Source organism: Pinus tabuliformis, chromosome 8 (assembly GCF_031772625.1).
Source record: "Pinus tabuliformis cultivar Carrire ecotype Pingquan chromosome 8, CPIR1, whole genome shotgun sequence".
Lineage (NCBI taxonomy): Eukaryota > Viridiplantae > Streptophyta > Pinopsida > Pinales > Pinaceae > Pinus > Pinus tabuliformis.
In genome coordinates, this window is record NC_142294.1 from 816,479,532 (window position 1) to 816,489,232 (window position 9,701).

General features: G+C 37.0%; 2 non-coding genes across 2 annotated transcripts; both read left to right on the top strand.

The window, feature by feature from the left end:
* Positions 1–8,018: 8,018 nt before the first annotated feature.
* Positions 8,019–8,178, top strand: LOC149238078 (U1 spliceosomal RNA). Its single transcript, XR_016246844.1, has one exon. It is a non-coding gene; the product is annotated as a U1 spliceosomal RNA (small nuclear RNA).
* Positions 8,179–8,534: 356 nt separating this feature from the next.
* Positions 8,535–8,694, top strand: LOC149238079 (U1 spliceosomal RNA). The gene has a single exon (XR_016246842.1). It is a non-coding gene; the product is annotated as a U1 spliceosomal RNA (small nuclear RNA).
* The last annotated feature ends 1,007 nt before the right edge of the window (positions 8,695–9,701 follow it).

Consider the following 9,701-nt stretch of genomic DNA (forward strand, 5'->3'; position numbering starts at 1 on the left):
ATTAGGTCTTGCATCCATCCATTTATCAGTTACAAGTAAATATATGAAATAACCATGACATGAACTAGTCTTATAACCAACATAAAACCATATAAATATCAGAGATATGACAACCATTAAATCCACATATAAATCAGTGAAAAAATAAGAGAACTTAGCTTTTATTAATCATAGGCAAATCTGACTAGGTTTAGGACTTCCATGTACCACCCGACCATAGACATGGCTAAACCAAATCTCTCGTTTAGCCAGTCACCCCTGTGCCATATTCCAAGCATTAATGTGGGATCTCATAGAACAACAAATCCAAGACCAACCAAGCTAATCCAGAGGTTAAACCACGTCCACCCTCATCAAACCGTGATCACACCAAAATCAGTGCTCCAATCACAACCAATAGAACTTGGAATGCCATCCGGAATCCATCACTATCCTTGAGGATTTTTTCGTCTCCTTGTCTCTCACCCTTTACTGCAATCTAATCAAGGATCACTAGGTCCTAAACCAAGATTTCTCCCTCAAGATTTACCATATATCTCGCCAAAATCAGTCAAGGGATTCCTAGGCCTTTGGGAATGGAACTTGAGACCACCTTCGCCCCAGATTCTGAAATCCATCTAACAACCCAAAGCTCAAAACCAAAATAAACATCCAACACCATGGCATCTGAAAAAAGACTAGGCTAGGCTGAAATCCATTGTCATAACCTGAAAAAACCATGCCACCGACAACAAGAGAAACATACACCAACATGCAAAGCCATGCATGTCCAAACCAACTAGGAAATCACAAGTGAAAAAGGTTACCTGGAAGTATTCTTGTTGAAACTGCTTGAGTCTTGCTTTCCTTTCCTTGATCCTTGCTTGCTTTTCCTTTCCTTTACTTGCTTTCCTTTCCTTTCCCTTGGCTTGCTTTTCCTTCCTTGATCAAAAGTTAGAGTGGTCCAAGAAAACTCTAAGTGACCAAGAGAGTGAGTGAGAGAGAGAATAATGAGAGAGCTCCAAACTTGAACTTGACAAAAGCTTAACATTGAGAAAGCTTAACACTGAGCAACCTGCCAACTGATCGTCAGAAGCCTTTTTATCAATGAGGTGTCTAATTTCTTCATTTTCCATTATTTTCTTTCAAATTCCTCCTCACATGCAATCTATGACCTTTTACCTTCCTTTTCTCCTAATTTCTTTTATTTTCATAAATAAATGTGCCAAAAATGCATTTTTGCCTTTTAATGCCTTTGCCTTAGCCTTGGCCAACTTCCTTACCCAAAACACACATCCAGTGATGCCCACTAGGATATCTTTGCCCAACATTCAACTTGGAATATGTGTCCCTTATCTGTGGTCTTATTTTGCCTTTATTAACTTTTATTACATGAACTTTTCACGAGGATTGTTACAGTCATCACTTAATATATTTTGTTGGATAAGATATGCTGCCTCTAAATATTAATTGGATGCTCACATCATGATAGTCTTCCTTGACTCAATACTCACATTTGACCAACAATAACCTTGTTAGCGCAATAGAATTAAGGTGAAATTGCATCACTAAGATGGAATTTGAAAGGGCGAGTCTTTAGTTATTAAGGTTTCCAATCAATAATTGGAACATGTAATGTTACACTTCGACAAAATGCCTTGCATCTGAAAACATGGCAAGGCATTATGCCAACATTGTCATTGGAAAGCCTTTAGCAGATAATTCCTTGTGAGATCAGTTGTTAAAAACCAAGGACATTAGAGATCAATTGTAATCAATTGTTGTTACAATAGATGAACAAGATACAATGGATATAACTTTCAAAAGTTTGCCTTCTCCCGATGCAAATTTAATGAGATTTTGAACATTACTAATACTAATAAAGATATGGCATATGGGTGCTTGAGCACTAAGCTTTTGCAACAAAAGAAATGGAAAAAGTAATTTGGGAATAATAATGCTAATTAGTACTTTGAGATACTGCTTGCAACAAAGTTTAAGAGAAAGGGCAATAAACATAGCAAAGAGAATGATGATGACTCTTTTGAGTCAATTGAAATAGAAAAGTAATTAAATGCTTGTTTTGTAGAAAGTTATGGCATATAATTAATGTTTGTAGGAAGAAGTTGCAAGGTGAAAAGAACATTGAAAAGCATTCTTTCAATGATCATTTCAAAAAGAAACTTGCTAATGTGGCTAAACAAAAGGAGGAGGAAGAGTTACAGGTGGTCATTGCTAGTGATAAGGATTCAAAGAGCGATAAAGTTGATTGTTAAGGTGATAAATGATCATCTAAACATTTTACTAACAATATGGATTGTTATATTGATTTTTTAGAGTATAAATCTCAGTCCAATTATAATGTATTGAGTGGCAAAGAAAAATATAAGGTTAGAGGAAAAGGAAATGTCCTACTTCAACTAAGAAGTAAGAAGATAACCCTTGGGAAAAAGGTAAGAAGACAATGACTAAAGATGATTAGTATGTTCCTTATTTGAAGGAAAAACCACTTTTGATAAGTGGTATAACAAAGCATAACACACAATCACATATAAATTTCAAAATTAATTGGTGTTTTATTGTCAACAAGAATAGGGAAAAGACTGTTGCTATGGTTTGTTTATTTTGATATATAGAAATTGAGAATGCAAGGTTAGTTCAATAAGAAGATGGTTGCAATTTCACTAAAAATTTAGCCATAATTCCTAGGCGAAAGAGATTCCTCATGAGATGAAACTTAAGAATTGAACCCCTAGATGATGTTATTATTTAAACTAGTCAAAATCAACAAAAAAGAGAAGGCAAACAACAAGTGTATTATGCATTATTTATTGAATTCACAAGAAGAAGACCCTTAAGGAGGGTGAAGATGATGGTGCTTCTTTACAAAAGAAAACACAAAATCTTTATATATTGGACTATCAAGATGTGGAGAAGGTAAGATCAATAAACACACCAGGTTCGATGTCAATGGTGGAAAGATTGACTACTCAACCAATATTAGCTCTCATTCCACTTGTCAATTAATGGTTAAAAAAAGGATGATGATGTAGATTGTGCTTCATCAACCTTGCGAGATACAGTTCACTTCCAATCACTAGTTTGAAAATCTCATCTTATGGATTGCAAATATCTTGTTTGTTTTAAGCTTTTGTCTTTTCGTATTTTGAAAAAGCATTTAAAATGATCATTATGGAAGGATGTTGGAGATAATGGTCATGTTTAGAACATAGGACTTAGATGAATAATAAACACTCACTAATAAAGTGATGAAATGTCAGGACATTTTATGTAGTCATTAAATAAGTTTTTTTTTTCAAAGTAATATATATTGATTTTTATATTAAAAGGAAGAACTAGAAATTGGGCCAGTGACCATTACATATTTTTGGCATGTTCCAAATATGTACTGCTTTCAAAAGTCTAAAACATGGAAAATCTATTTTATGGCGACTTTTACCTACTATTTTAAATAGATGTTAGCTATATACTAGCCAAAAAAATCCTAGAAACATTCTAAATCTACATAGCATCAAAATTAAAAAATGTAGTATATCTATCTATTAAAGAAGACTCTTGGTATGCTAGCCTCGCCATGCAATTATATCCGCATCCTCATCCTATTGTTCTGATCTCCCTAGTGTGCTTAGGCTTCTTCTTGTTAGGTTCTCAATTGGTACCAACCACTCCCACATTGAACTAATCACCACCGCTGACATTCTCCTCAAACTTAGCCACCCTGATGTCTAAAGTCATAAGCCTGGTTCAAATTTCCGACATAAATTGTTCCAATTTCCCTTGCATTAATTCATGCTTAATATCCATGAGAAGCTGATATGATTTGCACTCCTACTCCTTCGTGGTGTTCTTTTGTTGGATGATGTGCAACAATCCTTCGATTGAATCCGTGCCAATAGTCTATTAGTTTTAACATGTTCATCCTCCTAAGGTTGGTATCCCAAATTCACCATTGTTGAACTTTAGTGCTCCACGAATCAAGCTTCTGTGACTGGTGGCCACCTCTATTCACGGCTTTAAACGCTTAACAAGAATGCGTGCAGGACTGGAATACCACACAACACAAAATATAACAACATTTTCTCCTTAGATGCCTCCTGAAGTTATTGTGGAGTGAAGTTACCATATTCATGATTGAGTCTTGAGAAACGTCGCGGAATGTTAGCTGCATGATACAAAAGAATAAGAGAATTAATGATAGTCTTAAGAACAATGAAGACATAAGCAGGAATGAGGCATCCCACGGATGTATTAATGAATTCCAACTGTGTCGCATTGAAGCTTGATGCTACTTGTTGTCTCGCTTCACTGCCTCAGAACGATAGATGGTTGTGTGTTTTAACAAGGGTATGTTCCTTTCGAGTTGTGTGGCTAAAACATTAATGAGCGCCCCCAATCCTTATTAATGCATGTCAACTTTTGAGTTGTAACCCGCATTCTTGAAGAGAGAGTTGTGCAGATGAGATATACCTTGTAGCTTTGATCAATTATTCAGCTTTGAAGGCCATTAATTTCTTTATGTAAGCCATAATAAATAGTTTCAATGGGCATGGAATGGGTGAGTTGTTTAACATCCCATGATCCACTTCTAGTTTCCCTTGTTCCAATTTTATACCTTTAATGGCCACAAAGTCTGCCATTGTATTCATCTGTCTATATACACGATATAATTCAATTTTCTCAATATTACTTATTTGCAAAAGGATCCTCTGCAGGATGGAATGAGAAGTTGCACTTTGTAATTCTTTGGATTTCCACTTATTATGTATAACAATAATTGAATCTCCTTATACTATTATTTTGGTGATTTTTTTGGCCAAATATATTTTGAATCCATACCAAAGCGCAATATATTCAACTTGATTGTTGGAAGTCATTCCCAACCCCCAAGTGTATTGTCTCTATTTGTTCATTGGGGCATAGGATAACTCCTCTCGCTCTTGCCACCCCTTCATTAAAGTAGTTGTTAATAGTTAGGTAGATGGGAGTTATGCAATGTACTCCCTTCGCCTACTACGTAATGAGACAACACATCATTTAATAAACCAAACCACTCTTTATCATTCATGTGTATTGTTGTCCATGCGTGTGTGTGTAAATTCTCATAGAACATTCTATATCTATCTTTAAAGAGATCACTCTTCATGAACTCAAAAGAAACATTAAATTAGTCCTAGAAACTAGGCTTCCTATATTCGACAATAGTGCTTCACGCTACATCTAATAAAATTCCAAAATTTGTTGTACACATTTCATGTGAAACATATAAAGACACGCTTTTTAGATACTTAGCTTGTAAAAAGGAAACCCCTCTTCCATGATATGATTCGCTCAACATCTTTCACGTTGCCCCAAATCCTCAAAAACATCACCTTCACTGCATGAAAAAAAAGGTATCAAGGTAACCAAATTAAACTACAATGCTCATCATCTTTGATAGTTTTCACTAATGCCTCGAACAAGGTTTCAATAAGCATCGATTGAAGCCAACTCCAAAGTTACTTTTCGTATTAATCAAGTAACTTCTCCATTATTACTTGAAGCACCAATGCCACCACCAACACACGAATATGTATAATGATGCTCTAATTTAATTGATAGCTTAACTAGACAAATGGACATATCTATGCATAATAGTATGATATCCCTGGTTAATGGGACAAGGGCTCCCTTGGTGGTGGGGCAGGAGATTCCCTCACCACAATGATTTGACTATTGAGTCTACAAAGTGTGTTAAGTTGATGTTGTTACATTCTTTATCAAAATAGATCTAAGTAAATTCATCTATTCACCAACAAAATACAATTAAATGTTGTTTATAAAATCTAGTTTGAGGTGCTTCTATGAATGCGTAATCTTGTACAAGCATCTTTTTATTTTTTATTTAAAAGGAAAGGGTAAGGATTTTATATTAATAAAAATTGGGTTATGGGATAAAACCATTACACAATTTTTCTGATTTTTGACAAAAGAAGTGTTCATTAGTCCACAAAGTATGATTGCCATCTCTAACGTTGCATTTCCTTACTACACTGGATACATTTCTACTGGCAATTCGCAAAAAAGTCCTGAGTATTGACAGAAAATTTACAAAAGGACATAGATCTTCATAATTGTATAAAAAATCTACAAAAACAACATATCTAAACAACGAGCCCATCCTATAGCAAAGGCCAAGTCCAGAAGTACCAGACCCCCATGAGCGGCAAGTCTTTTTCCTTGTTAGAGCAATGTTGGATTCAATGCCCCCCAAGTCGAGTTGAGTGTCGCCATGCTTGAAGTCCTCCAAAGCAGAGACTCAAGCATTGGTATAATTAACCTCCATGCACAAACCATTCAGAAATTGCTCTAGACTGCTATGTTGTTGGGCTAACTTGGCTTCCAAGAAGAGTTGGAATGATTGATTTTGTCTTTCTACCATATCTTCTAGTTTTTGCATTGTTGCCAACAACGTTTTGACTGAATCCAATAACTTGTGAAGCAACATACTGGCTTTGAAATTCTCTAGAATTGACAAGGGTTCCACTATTTCAGTATAGAGCCATTACACCCAATGAGCTAACGCACAAACAAGTTTTTATCATTACTAGAACCAACATGAATCAACAACACACAATAGTTCAAGAAGGCTAATTGTTTCTTTAAATAACCAAATTTGAGACCCTACCATAAGCTCAGTTGAAGTAAAAATTCCAAAGCCTGAACAAGATCCATTGAAAGACAAATAATAGACTAATGACGGGTACAACCAGAGAACAAAATTAACTCCATCCCACTGCACATTGAATGAGTCTCCATGGTCGAGGTGATCCACACCAACTCCCACCAACAAATTAAATACATAGACCGCCTTGCACTGGGGAAAATTGTATTGACGCACCACTCGTTGAAGAGCATTAGACATCAGGAAGGAACATTGAGGTTCCAAATTCCCTTCATTCTCTGCATTCAAGCCAAAGGTCAGGCTAAGCAGGAGGCAGATGGCCTCACACCTATTCGAAACAATTTTCTTATGATGACATATTCATTAATGAAATTAATGCATCATGTGATTCCAATCATAATTAAGGGATGGGGGCAAAATTAATAAAACTTTGATTCAACTCTATTATGCCTTGTCACGATGTTGATCCTTTTTTTGCGAAAGCATCAACCATCGAATTTAATGCCTATACACATGAAAAAACTCCAACTACTAGAACTAAGAGGCAATTAGGATAGTCCTTTGGAGAATGGGAGGGTGGTCTGAACTTGGCACCTTCTTGGCCTTGATCATTTGTCGAATAACAAACATTAAGTCAACAAAAACCCTTAGTTTGAATATTTATTTCCAAGAGCTATTTCCAAACCCTTCCATAGAGCAAGGTACTTAGCGTGGGTATTGGTTGCTAGACCACGTCGCCAAGCATATTGCGATACAATTTTTCCTTAGGGCTGAATAATGCCCCTCCCAGCCGTGCCTCCCCCTTGTACAAGCATTTTAATCACTAGTGTTATGCACATTAACTATGGTCTACATCAATTACACCATTTGCATTAATAAACGTGGATAGTTCATTCTAAGTATTAATAAATGTGGACAGTTGATTCTAAGTATTAGAATGGTGATGACCATTTCTCCAACTTGTAAACAATATGCTCATTGGATGTTAGAAAACTTCAAATCCCCATTCCTACAATAAACCATACAATTTAAAAGCATAGGCATAGTAATTGAGACTCACATTGCAACCATTAATTCGAGAGACAATGAACAACTTTGAAATTTTTGGTTTTATTTTCTTGATAGCCATGTAGGAATATGCACGTCACTAGGTTTTATTTATTGTTATCACTTCCACCATGCATTTTATTTTTATATGTATATAAAATTGTGTTTGTAAAGTGAAAATAATAATTGTAAATTAACTTTATATTAGGATAGTTGAAAGAAACAATCTGGTTGCATCCCACATGCAAACTCGTGAATGAAAAGACAGGGAAGGGCGGGTATAAAGCGGGAAAATGGGATAGAACAAAACATACTTACCTGGGCGGGGTCGATCGATGATCAAGAAGGTCGATGGCCTAGGAAGACCACTTCCACTGCACTTGGGAGGGGGGTTTACCTAGCATCTCCCACTGAGGAGAGTGCACGTCATAATTTGTGGCAGCGGAGGCTCGCGTTCGCGCGGCCTCCAACAGAAACATATCAAAGTTGGATAGATTTTCTACAACCGAAACAAATCAAGTAATGCCAATATTTTCTTTTTCGGCATGTAGGTCTGGCGATATGTACAGGTGTGAAGGTATTTACGTTTTACAGGACCGGGAAATGTGAAATGACCCTGTATTTTTTGACTCCGTTGACTTTGCGGCCTCCAACCGAAACAAAACAAGTTAGATAATCCGCTAATGCTCTTCATTTTCTAAATGCCCATGTTTTCTGTTTTCGTATGTAGGTGTGACGATATTTACGGGTGTGACGATATTCCCATGGGGGAATGCAGCGTTAGAGGAGGAAGGGTATAAATAGGGAATATGCATAGAAATTAAACATACTTACCTGGGCGGGGTCAATCGATGATCAAGAAGGTCGATGGCCAAGGAAGACCACTTCCATTGCACTTGGGAGGGGGGTTTACCTAGCATCTCCCACTGAGGAGAGTGCACGTCATAATTTGTGGCAGCGGAGGCTCGCGTTCGCGCGGCCTCCAACCCAAACAAATCAAATTAGATAATGTCGATGTTTTCTTTCTTTACATTTAGGTTATTAACGATTTTGTGTTCGCTTGTGCTTTGCTGGTGTGGAAATATTTCCATCTTTACATTTAGGTTATTAACGATTCTGTGTTTGTATGTGCTCTGCTGGTGTGAGGATAATTCCATCTTTTGGCTTCTTTTCTATGTTCTTTTATTACTCTTACATATTTCCCATGTTAGGACATGTCTAGAAATCCTTCCCTCCCCCTTCCCTCTAATCCTCTGGAAAGCCAGTTGCCCCCTCAAGTCCATTCTATTTGGCTGGCTTCTCTTTCATAACAGGAATCTTGTCTGGGATGTTCTTCAATCAAAAGGGTGGCAGGGACCTAGTCAGTGCTGTTTCTGCCGGCTGGAGTTGGAATCGAATATCCACATATTTTTCCAATGCTCCATCACCACCACTATTTGGCTCGAGTTGTCATCCAGCTATGGATTTTCTGTTCCTCCCTTCTCCTCGGTTAAGGACGCCTTTCTCTGGTGGTCTTCTCAGCGACCCTTGTGGCATGCTATCTTCCTTCTCACGGTTTGGCACGTCTGGAAGTGGAGATGCAGTTGTGTTTTCCAGGACTCCCATCCACATCTTCAGTCCATCATTTCCATGATCACTAGTTTCTTGCCTCCAGATTAGTCAACATCTGTCGTCGGCTCTTTTTTGGCTGCCGGTCTCTCCATTGGGCAGCTCCAAATGTTTTTTGATCTCTTCATACCAGCTTTTTGTTTACAATCTTTCCTTCTATCTCTGATATAATGATTTTTCACTCCATGTAAATGATCTATTAAGATCTATATCTTTCCATTGTGCTCTATCGTCTGAATATCGTCTGAATATCTTTCGATGCGTCCAATATGCTCGATGGCCTCTTATCGACCGCGCATACATGTAATCATGTAATTATCAGACAGCTTATATGATCTCAATATAACAAATATAGCTTTTTTCCTCTGAAAAAAAAAGGACATGT